The sequence below is a fragment of the Suricata suricatta genome, chromosome 5 (assembly GCF_006229205.1).
Source record: "Suricata suricatta isolate VVHF042 chromosome 5, meerkat_22Aug2017_6uvM2_HiC, whole genome shotgun sequence".
NCBI classification, from domain to species: domain Eukaryota; kingdom Metazoa; phylum Chordata; class Mammalia; order Carnivora; family Herpestidae; genus Suricata; species Suricata suricatta.
Window position 1 is genome coordinate 43,606,122 of NC_043704.1, and position 12,423 is coordinate 43,618,544.

General features: G+C 34.3%; 1 pseudogene; it reads left to right on the plus strand.

Moving 5' to 3' along the window:
• Positions 1-5,850: 5,850 nt before the first annotated feature.
• LOC115291119 lies at positions 5,851-12,295 on the plus strand (annotated as a pseudogene).
• Positions 12,296-12,423: the final 128 nt, after the last annotated feature.

Sequence of the window (12,423 nt, forward strand, 5' to 3'; positions counted from 1 at the left end):
AAAAATCAGTTTCATCTTGTGGATATCTCTTGAAATAGTGTAAGTAGCAATTCATAGTGGCTCTAACAACATAGAGATGAGCTGAAGTGTTTATATTTATATCCCACATATATATTTGTCAGTCACTGGATTACAACAGGCTGAGGAGATGCTAGCTCACTCATCTGGTAAAACAGGTAAAATGTGATCAGGTAGCCTTAAGGGTAGGGCCTTTTGTATGTGTGTTTTCTTCTTTCTTTTTTTTAATGTCTATTTATTTATTTTGAGAGAGAGAGGGAGAGAAAGAGAGAGAGATACAGAGTGGGATTGGGAGAGGGGCAAAGGGGGATGGAGACAGAAAAGCTTAAGCAGGCTCCACATTCAGCATAAAGCCCAATGTGGGGCTTGATCCTATGAACTGTGAGATCATGACCTGAGCCAAAACCAAGAGTTGGACACTTAACCCACTGAGCCATTCAGGCACCCCAAGGGCAAGACCTTTGATAGGAAGATTCCATTGCTATTCAGAGTGGAAGCACATCAGTAGCCTATGTACATGCAAGTGATAAGGAATAAGAAAAAAAATATGCATGGACAAGAGTGGGCTTCAATATTACAAAAGAAGAAGTATAATCTCAGCTACTGATTTATATGAACTTTGTTTTAGCTGAAAAATGTCAGTATAAAAAATTAAACTACAATAAATTTTACCCTTTAGGTGTTTCTATATATAAAAATATATAAAATAGTTTTATATATTCATTATCTCATCAATCATGATACAGAGCATTTCCAATCAACTAAAATATATTCTTGGGCTCATTTGCATTCCATGCCTCCCCTCTGGCTTTTCTTTCTCACTGCTAAGAACTACTGATCTTTTCTTTGTTCCTATAGTGTTGCCTTTTCTGTAATTTCTTATAAGTGATATAATGTTTATATGTTTGTGTTTGACTTTTTTTGACATAGCATGATTTTTGAAATTCACAAATTTTTCTATGTTCAAATATGTTTGCTTTCACCTCTGAATAGTATTCTGTGAAATTGGGGTATCACAATTTGTTTACTTACAAGCTGATGATGGCTGTATCATTGAGCTTTTTGATCAGAAATCTCTGAGAGTTTTATTTGCTCTACAGTCTTGCCAACACTAGGTATCATCAAGCATTTTGATTTTAATAGTCCAGTAGTTTGGTGGTGTTATCATAGTTTAAGTTTGAATTTTCTGAGTGACTAATGTTGAGCATATTTCCATGTGTCTATGGGCCATTAACCCATCTTTACTTGTAAATGGTCTATTCAAATTGTTTGCCCATTTTTTTTTGTAGGAAGTGGTTTTTTGTTTTGTTCCATTTCATTTTGTCCATAGATGCATTAATTGGTAAGAATCCTTTTTAGAAAGACTTTTTTTCCATTTAATTTGGCATACTGTAAAAAAAAATAAATCTACCATATAAATCTTTGATTATTTTTTCATTCTCTGTTCTTATTTATTGATGTATATATTGATCGTTACCACTATACATACTTTATGTGGTAAATCTTTCATGGCAGATGCATTCTGCTATTTTTGGGTGTTTAAAAGTAACAATTAATTTGATTAGAAAGTTGTTCAAATATTCCATAAACTTATTGATTTTTTGTCTTTTTCTAAAAATTATTGATAGGATGTTTGAATCTCTAGTAATAAATTTCAAGAGGGGCACCTGGGTGGCTCAGTCAGTTAATCCTCTGGCTTCGGCTCAGGTCATGATCTCACGGTTCGTGGGTTTGAGCCCCGCATTGGGCTCTGTACTGACAGCTAGCTCAGAGCCTGAAGCCTGCTTCAGATTCTGTATCTCCCTCTCTCTCTGACCCTCCCTGCTCACGCTGTCTCTCTCTGTCTCTCAAAAATAAATAAAAAAAACATAAAAAAATAAAATAAATTTCAGGAGAATTTATGTTTCCAATCCAGTAATTTGCATTAGTTTCTCTTTCTTATACACTGAATTGATTGATTGTATCTAAGTCCTCTGTTTTCTCCTTCAATTCCCCTTGCCTTTGAATCCTTAAACACAGTTGTAAAAAGTATTTTTAAATGTATGTCTACAAAATCCATCATTTCTGAGTTTGTATCTTTTGATTGGTCTTTCTTCTCTTTTTAAATTCAGTAATCTGCTATTTTGTACTTAATATTGCTCTGTTATGCTATTAATGTTTAGATTTTGTTGTCTTAAAACAATGTGACATTTTATTCTGGCAAAATTTGCAGATGAGCTTGATTTCTTTTTGAGCTTCTTTCTAGATTGTGCCAAGATAAATCTGGGATTACTTCTTCTAGTACTATATAAATCTTACTCTTAATACATTGGCTTTCTGGGAGTTTATCAAATGCCTGGGGTATCAAATGCCTAGGTTCAAATTCCCTCCACTCCAGTTCATGGGAATTTGAACATCTAGCAGCTATATTCAAACCCAAACAATTGTTCAGCTCATTTCTCCACAATAGCTCTTATTTGATAGTTTTGGGTTTTTTTAATATCCTTTTTCCCCTTTTCTTTTCTCTTCTTCTTCTTTTTCTCCTTCTTCTTTCTTCCTCCTCCCCCTCCCCTTCCTCTTCCCTCTCCCCCTCCCCTCCTCTTTCCCTCCACCTCCCCACATCCCCCCTTTTTTACTTTGGTTGTAGAGTGGTTAGCCTTATAAAATCTCCTCCTGTAACTTCTCAGCTTAATATTTATCTCAAATCTCAAGACAACTGCGCATATTCCTGAAGTTCCTTCACTGTACAATACCTTTAGTTTTTGGCCCATAAAGCCAACATCCTCAATAACATAACATTGATCTCTGTGGTTCCACCTCAGTGTAATTTTTTGCCCTATTTGGAATTGTTACATTCTAGAAAGTATCTCCAAAGTACCACTTTGCCTATCATTCAATATTTGAAAAGTTATTATAGTTGTTTAACAGGAGACATTAGTGCTAACAGTTTTGCCATTTTAACCATATATGGAAATCCCCGTATTTTCTTTTTCTATGAGTTATTTTTTAGTTGCAGTACAGCTGACACACAATGCTACATTTGTGTCAAGTGTACAAGATAGTGATGTGATAAGTCTGTATATGTTAGGCTCACAGGTGTAGCTACTATCTGTCACCATACACTATTACAAAACCGTTGGCTGTTATTCCCAATGCTGTACCATTTATCCCCATGATTTACTCATTCTCTAACTGAAAGCTTGTATCTCTCACTCCCCATCGTCTATTCTGCCCATTGCTCCCACTTTTCCCTCTGGAAACCATGTTTTTCTTTGTATTTTTGGGTCTGTTTCTGCTTTTTGTGTCTTTTATTTTTTAAGATTTTACATATAAGTGAAATTTTATTTACCTTGGTCTGACTTATCTCACTTAGCAAAATACCTCTAGGTCCATCCATGTTTTTGCAAATGAGGAGATCTCATTATTTTTGTGGCTAACCAATATTCCATTATAGATATTCACATTCATATTCATAAATATCTATGTATGTACACACATATACACATGCCCATCTTCTTTATCCATTCATTTATTGATTGGATGTCCTTAAAATTTTAAAGTGAGTTTTTCAACAAATTGTTTTGATTAATGAGAGAGGTTTTCATGGTTTTTGAGCAATATTTTTTAACACATAGATATCCTTAGAAAATCTTCATAAGTAGTGACAATTTTCAACATGAAAAAGAGAATAGTATATTTGTATCAATGGGGAAAAAGAGAATTGTATATTTTTTATTGGATTATCCTGATAATGTAATTAGGGTTTATGGTATAAAGTAATTACTAAAAAAAGAAATAAAACTTTTAGAATAATGTCTATGTTATTTCTCATTAATGTAATGTGTAAAGATCTCAACTTTAAGTGTATGTGTGAAAATTAGTGCTGTGTACTTGATTTGGTTAGTTATGTCTTGAGAAAAAATAACCATAAACAGCTTACCTTTACAAAATAGGAAACTGAGTTTATCTATACATTGGCAAGAAATAGTGAGTAGTGATCTAATATGAAAGCTATATACCAAATTTCTTTTACTTGCAACATCTTTCATGAACTAGTTAGAAAATCAACCCACCGGGGCTCCTGAGTTGTCCAGCAGTCAAGCGTCTGACATTTGGTTTTGGCTCAGGTTATGATCTCACCATTTGTGGGCTCATGCCCACCATTGGGCTCTACACTGTCAGTCAGTTACTTAAAATCTCTTCCTCTCCTACATGCTCTCTTCTCTCTCTCTCTCTCTCTCTCTGTACACACACACACACACACACACACACACACACACCGTACTGTTTCTGTTTCTCTGGATAACCCTGACTAATACAAAGGCTATCTTCATTTTCTTAGCTAAGTGTATATGCTCAACTCCTGTGCTAGTAGTTCTTATATGTTGTTATAATTCCAATTATTTTATTTGCATATAGTTTCTATCACAAATTAAAGTGTAATTATTTTCTACAACTGAGACTGTGTAAAATACTGCTTTTATACCTATGTCCACTCCATTTTTCTTTTTTTTTTATTATTGAGATAGTTTACTCATTTTTTAAATATTTATTTTTTAGAGAGAGAGAGAGAGACAGAGACAGAGCATGAGTGGGGGAGGGGCAGAGAGAGAGGGAGACACAATCTGAAGTAGGCTCCAAGCTGTCAGCAAAGAGCTTGATGAGGGGCTCAAACTCACAGACTGTGAGATCATTACTTGAACTGAAGTTGGACACTTAACTCACTGAGCCACCCAGGCACCCATTGCTACTGACTCTTGTGAATAAATGTGAAGCATCTGATACATTAACAAATCTCAAAAAGTATGTATCTCTGTATGTGTGTGTGTGTGTGTGTGTGTGTTGGGAACAAAAGATGAAATGATATCAGTATTAGTTGCTTCTAATGATTCTCAAAGGAATCAAAACTAAATGAAATATTTGTCTCTATCTGTTCATGAATGTGCTTAAAAGATGTATTACAGTTTTGTTTATCATGATTGGTATCATGTAATAATATTTTAGATTGTTTTGTATTTAAAGAGAATAATGCCATGTCTATTTTAAGTATACTGTTGCTTTTGTCCCCAAAATGAATATAGTTAGATTTATTTTTACTGCCGGTTTATTTTTAATGAGAATATTTCAGTGACAACCACAGTAAGATATTCTGGTTGTTTTCATATTAGAAAAATAAACTCTACTTTATAATTGACTTTTGCTTTTCTGCTTCATGGAATATTCCTTATTTCTTAGAACTACAGTTTCCTATAAATGATATAAATAATGTAAATGATAATCTTCATCTTTCTTTGAATTTCTAAGAGGGAAAGACTAACTTAAAGTTTGTGTTCACCTATTTTATGTTCATGGCAATTATTTACTAGACAGAAGCTTTTCTTTTCTTATTGGCAAGGAAGCAATCAAATTGAAGCAAATCAAATCAACTTATAAACCTGTAGCAGAATAAAATATAGACATAAACCCACTAATCACACATGTCACTAATACACACACACTCTGCACATATTCTGAATAATTTCAGCTAACACTCCTCCTCTCTCCGTAGACACAGGTAATGCCAATGCAGTTGTCTGGAGCTTAGTCAACCTTTTCTTTTTCTTTTTTTGTCTCTAGCCTCTTCAACTTATATTTTTCATTGACTCCACTAAGCTTCCCTTGAGCTTTCTAGGTTTGACAAAGTTGTCCTCTGGCATGTTTTTGCCAGCTGTCATGGCTCATAGTGCAATTTAAGCCTCTGTTGCCCACTACTGTAAATCCAGGTAATGAAAGCCACAAACTTCTCACAAGCATTATAAAGCTGACATCTGTCAAGATAAATATTGTGCACTCAGCAAGGAGGGGATGGCTTAGATGGCTTTAACAGTTAACCTTGATATTTCATTTGAGAAGGCTTCTGATGCACCTTCAAAGTATGGTGGTTTGCATAAGCCGTTACATAAAATCTGCAGATCACTTTATTTTATTTTATTTTATTTTTTAAATAGTTTATTGTCAAATTGGTTTCCGTATAACACCCAGTGCTCATCCCCACAAGTGCCCTCCTCCATTACCACCCTCTCCCCCCGACCTTCAGCCCTCATTTCGTTTTCAGTATTCAACAATCTCTCATGATTTGTGGCCCTCTCTCTCCCCAACGCTCTTTCCCCCTTCCCCTTCCTATGGTTCTCAGTAGATCACTTTTATTCTCTTAACAAGTAATAGTTTACATTTTTAAAAACATTTGTGTTTTGGAGAAAAAGGATGAATTATTTTCTAAGCCCATTATTTAAAACATGGTATGATTTTCTGGGTTTTATTTACTTATTTAATATTTTATAATAATATTAATAGCTATTGCTTAAATAAAATATGTACACAACTGAAGAATATCACAATTACTTTTATTATCACAAACCTTCCCATATCATTTAGTAATACCTTATATTCCTTTAATATTCTTTTATTTTTACAATGAACACTGTATAAAATTTGCATCTTAATACATTTCAGTAAAACTGTCATAAACATTTTAATCTTAATGATGTTAATCTAAATTATAGCATGAAGTTACCCTGTAGCTTACTTATTTTTAAATTACAGAAGATTTTACAGAGTGTTTTAATTACAACTATTATAACAACTATACAAATAAGTTCTAACTGACCATTTCTTATAGATCAGACTATTTTTTATGTGATATATATTCTCTTATTTAATTCTTTCTAAAAACTGTTTTAAATTTATTCATTCTTTTTGAGAGAGATTGAGCACATACAAAGAGAGAGGAGAGGGAATGAGGGAGAGAGAGAGAGAATCCCAAACAGGCTCTGTGTTGGGCTCAGTGTGGGACTCAAACTCAAGAACTGCATGATCATGACCTAACCCAAAGTAGACCATTCCTCTGACTGAGCCACCCAGGCCCCCTAATCTCATCTAATTCCAACAATCTACTACTCATACTATTATATAAATATAAGTTAAAGTAATATACAAATAATTATACAAGTATCATACAATAACCATTATATTATTATCTTTTCTCTATGTTATAAACAATGAAGCCAAAGATTAGAGAAGTAAAATAAAATGATTGAGACAACAGTCAGTGAGGGCAAGAGCTGGCACTTGAATACATTCTTGTAAGCATCTTTAGTATTAGTTCTTATAATATCTTATATACAGCACTATATAGCAGGAAATGAAGATTGATTTTTAGATACAACTCACAAGCTAGAAGATTATTCTTTTTAAAAAATGTTTAATGTGTATTTATTCTTGAGAGATAGAGACAGAGCATGAGTAAGGGACAGGCAGAGAGAGAAAGGGGGTCACAGAATTCTAAGCAGGCTCCAGGCTCTGAGAGACAATCCCATAGAAACGGAACACTGATCACTATGGAAAAAAAAAATAGAGCTGATTGTATAAGAAAAAAGAGACAATCTTTGTCGATTCCCCGTGAGCATAGAAAAAAAAAAAACTTTAAAAAAAACATAGGCTTTGTGGCAGAGTATAAACAAAAAATCAGAAATGAGAATGCCTTAAGAATTACATTCTCTGTTATCAGACAGTGAAACACCAAAGATCAAGAGTAGACCAGAAGATACGTTATTGACATAGACATGCTTTTTATCATTGGTTTTTAATGAAGGAAATACTGAAAATGGACTTGGAACCCATAAAATCCTTTACAATTTTTCCATATAAGTATAAATATAATGACTGAGACCCATATTATACATGCGTGAATCTTTTTATATACTTGTGTGTTTGTGTGTGTGTGTGTGTGTGTGTGTGTGTGTATTTCAACAGTAGGTAAACTAATAAAAGCCCTAATTATTCTGTTAATTTTGAGGGAGATCGGAAATAAAAGAAAGATCCTGTCATTAGAATCTAAACTGTGGTATTCTCATGTACAAAAAGATCTATCATTTTATTATGAGAAAGAATATGGAAAAACTTGATGAAATCAGATTGAGTGACTGGGGGGTGGAGATGGGGAGCAAAAGCCAATTTAGTATGCTTTTGGTCTTCTCTGTAAGAAAGAAGGTAAATAAGATTAACATATATATTTAATTTCTAAAGAGAAACAAGAATGAAATAGGAACTATTCAATTTTATATAAAACTTAGAAAAAGGAAAATACAAAGAGAAACAAATACATTTACATCATTTTGAATTTGAACTGTATTTCTTTTGCGCTACAAAAATGAATATCATCCACATATAGGGAAATACTTGAAAAAGTAGAAAAAATGCAAATTTAAGCATAAACATTAGAAAATAAATTCAACTCTATATTAGATAACACATCCATGTCTTATACAATGTTATATACAATTATATCTCAATTAAGCTGGAAAAAATGCCAAAAAACCCCAAATACATAAAGCATAAATAATATTTCAAGTAACTTTAACACAGTTCTTTGTATGAATTTATACACACACACACACACACACACGCATGCATGTATAAACAAAATGAACTATAAATGCACATTTGGTACATTTTCAATAAAAATGAATAGCAAGTATATTATTAGCAATGTTGACAATGAAATTTTAAGCTACATTAAAGTACATCCTTGGGGTCTATGGCTCAGTTGAGCATCCAACTTCAGCTCAGGTCATGATCTCACAGTTCAGGTCAGGCTCTGTGCTGACTGCTCAGAGCCTGGAGCCTACCTCAGATTCTGTGTCTCCATCTCTCTGCTCACTCTCTTTCTCTCTCTCTCTCTCTCTCTCAAAAATAACTATATGTTTTTTAAAAGTATATTCTTTTAAACTACCCTACATGTTTTATAAGTGAATTTAAAATTATTCAATAATGTGTGTTATGAAAAATGTAAAATGAGCACCTGGGTGGCTCAGTTGGTTAAGTGACTGACTTCGGCACAGATCATCATCTCACAGTTCATGGGTTCAGCCCCATGTCGGGCTCCTTGCTGACAGCTAGCTCAGAGCCTGGAACCTGCCTCAGATTCTGTGTCTTCCTCTCTTTCTGCCCCTCCCCTGCTCGTGATCTCTGTGACTCTCAGAAATTAAAAAAAAAAAAAGTGGGGGGGGGGAGTAAATATATTGAATTTATTTGGAAACAGTTTTTATAGCATAAAAGTATTAAATGAAATAAAGTTTTATTACATAATAGTACTAAATAAGATAAATAAAAACCTTATTGTTAAATTTGAGTTAGAAATAGGAATGTAACTTGTAATTTAAAGTGTATGTATTCCCTAGGTTTTTGCTACTGAAATAATCTAGAAACAGTGACCTCCCAAGAGTAATGTGTACACGTAACACCCAGACTTTGATTCTAAAAACTATTCTCCAACATAATGAAGAGGTGAGACTTGAAGAAATAGCTATTTCCAAGTCTCAGAACAGGGAAAATAGAGAAAATGAAAAATGCACATAAGAAACTGATCAAATATTAATGTGTTCATATCAAAAGGACACAGGTTGGGGTTGGCAATTTGTGTAGGAAATGATATATATGTATATATAGAAATGTTTTGGTTTTTTTCAATGCTCTATATCTTAAAATCTTGATTAGTTGTTCCAGTATGAGAAATATGATATCCACTTTAATTTTGGTATATATACTTAGTGGATCTTTCCATTCCATATAAACCTTTTGTATCATTTTGTTTTAAAATCATATTGTGCAAAAAATATACAGCATTAGAGAGGAGAAAGTAAGATTTCAGTAGGAAGGGTGTGTCTTTTAATCAGCAGGCTCAAATTATTCATGTGCGTACTGATTTTTGATGAGTTTGAATAAATTCCATATTTTTGTTTTATGCTGTCTTGTCATTATATACTTGTTTTATACATGTCATTTCCTACATTTTGGTGGTTTTAGTTTTCTTTGCTTCGTTTTGTTAAAATATTTAAAACTACGTGTTTTACATTCAAATCTTCTGATTAGTTTTATGTACATATTTGACAGGTAACATTATTTTTAAATTTTCTAATAAAAGTTGAAGTTTAATATGATTAGTTTTATTCTCTGCAAGGACATTAATATCTATTTAATCTTCTTTTTTCTCATCCTCCTTTCCTATAAACAAACATACACACATGTGCGCGTGCACACACACACACACACACACACATCATAACCCAAAGTCTTATTATTGTTTTCATCTAGATTGTAGGTTAGTTTGTTAACCAAAACATGTTTTAAAACACTACTTATTTAGATATATAGCAGACATATTTGTGGTTGCAACTTCTTGAATAATATTATTCAAATGCCATTAAGCTGATTAAATAATTTATAGAAATACAGCATATCAAGAATGGAATACTTTGTTGACTTTAGTAGTGATGTGATTTATCCACATCAACACATATTTAAAATATTAATATTTTATTGTAAATTGAAAAAATTAATTCATTTGAAGATATGTATTTTGGATACCATTTTATTCAACTTTTATCAATAGTTATGTCTAGAGAGATACCCAAATAAATATGTAGATATATACATACATAAACAATTTGTCATATCTGAAAATAGGCACCATTATTTTATAAGCACAGTTGCCTTTTTGACGGGAACTAGTACAATGTGTTACACATACATTTGTAATGCTAAAATTTTGTCATGATTATGTAATATGTAAAAAAAAAACTATTCAAAAAGACTACTACAAAATGACAATTTTAAAAGAAGTTCTTACGAGTCAATGAATACATGTTACATAGGCATCTGGGAAAGGTTAGTAAAAAATTAATTCATTGATGAAGAAAAATATATGTCCCTATAATAAGGAGAGTTGAATCTTCACAATCAGTGATATAAGATTTGCCTACAATCTTCTTGTCACAGTACTAGCAAAGCATTCTAAAATAAGTAATCTGATGTAGAATATGAGAAAATGTTACTGAGATGAAAACTTGCATTTAATGGCAATCTGTATCTCAACCTCCAGCTGGTATGAGACAGTGTGATTAATTATTGGTATAGAGTTCCAAGTAAGAGTGTGTTTAACAATCCTCTGCCCTCTAAGGAACATTTCTTCTGTTTTTATTTCCTTAAACTCAATATAAAGAGAATTAATAATGATGTTGATTTGAGTTTCTAAGGTTCCGTTCTGCAAGTCAGGATTCCCAGTCCAGACCCAATGGGACGGAACCGAAAGGCCTCATCAAGAGCACCTGGAATGAGATAGGTTGACAGCTTCGATGACATACACCTTTCCGAGTCCCTTTTCTGTGGCATCTGTGCCTATGGTTTTGAGAAGCTTTCTGCCATCCAGCAGTGAGCCATTCTTTGTAATGTCAAGGGTTATGATGTGATCACTTTCAAGCCCAATCTGAGACTGGGAAAATAGTCACTTTTGCCATATCAATTCTGTGACAGATTGAATTGGAACTAAAGGCTGCACAGGCCTTGGTCCTGGCACCCACTAGAGAGTTGGATCGGCAGATACAAAAGGTAGTCATGGCATTAGGAAATTACATGGGTGCCTCTGCCATGCCTGCATTAGGGGGACAAATGTGCCTGCTGAGGTGCAAAAACTGCAGATGGAAACTCCCCCTATCATTATACTCCAGGTCATGTATTTAATGTGCTTAACTGGAGATACCTGTATCCCAAATATATCAAGATACTTGTACTAGAGAAAGCTGATTGAATGTTAAGTCATGGATTCAAGGACAAGATCTATGACATATTCCAAAAGCTCAACAGCAATACCTGGGTAGTCTTGCTGTCAGCTACAAAACCTTCCAACGTGCTTGAAGTGACCAAGGAGTTCATGAGGGAGCCCATTTGGATTCTTGTCAAGAAAGAAGAGTTGGCCCTGGAGGGTATCCACCAGTCTGCATCCAGGTGGAACGAGAAGAGTGGAAGCGGATGCACTGTGTGACTTGGATGAAACCCTGACCATCGTGCAGGCAGTCACATTCATCAGCATCTGAAATAGGGGTGACTGGCTCACTGAGAGGATGCACACCCGAGACTTCACCATGTCCCCCATGCATGGAGATATGGACCAAAAGGAACAAGATGTTACCATGAGGGAGTTCAGCTCTGGCTCTAGCAGAGTATTGATTACCACGGACTGCTGGCCAGAGGCATTGATGTGCAGCAGGTTTCTTTAGTCCTCAATCATGACTTTCCCACCAAACACGAAAACTGAATCTACAGACTCAGTCGTGGTGTTCCATTTGGCTGTAGGGGTGTGGTTATTAACATGGTGACAGCAGAAGACAGGATTTCTCAGGACACTGAGAACTTGTACAGCACCTCCAATGACGTATGCCTCTCCGTGTCACTGACCTCTTCTGAGGTGCTTTCTGCTATCTAGCTCTACCTGGAGTTCAGCCCATGGATGGGTGAGGGGAGAGCTGAAGAGGAGGGGGGAGGGGAGGGAAGGGAGCCGAGGGATGGACATCTTGTCATTTTTTTTCTTTGAATAAATGTCACTTTTTGAGG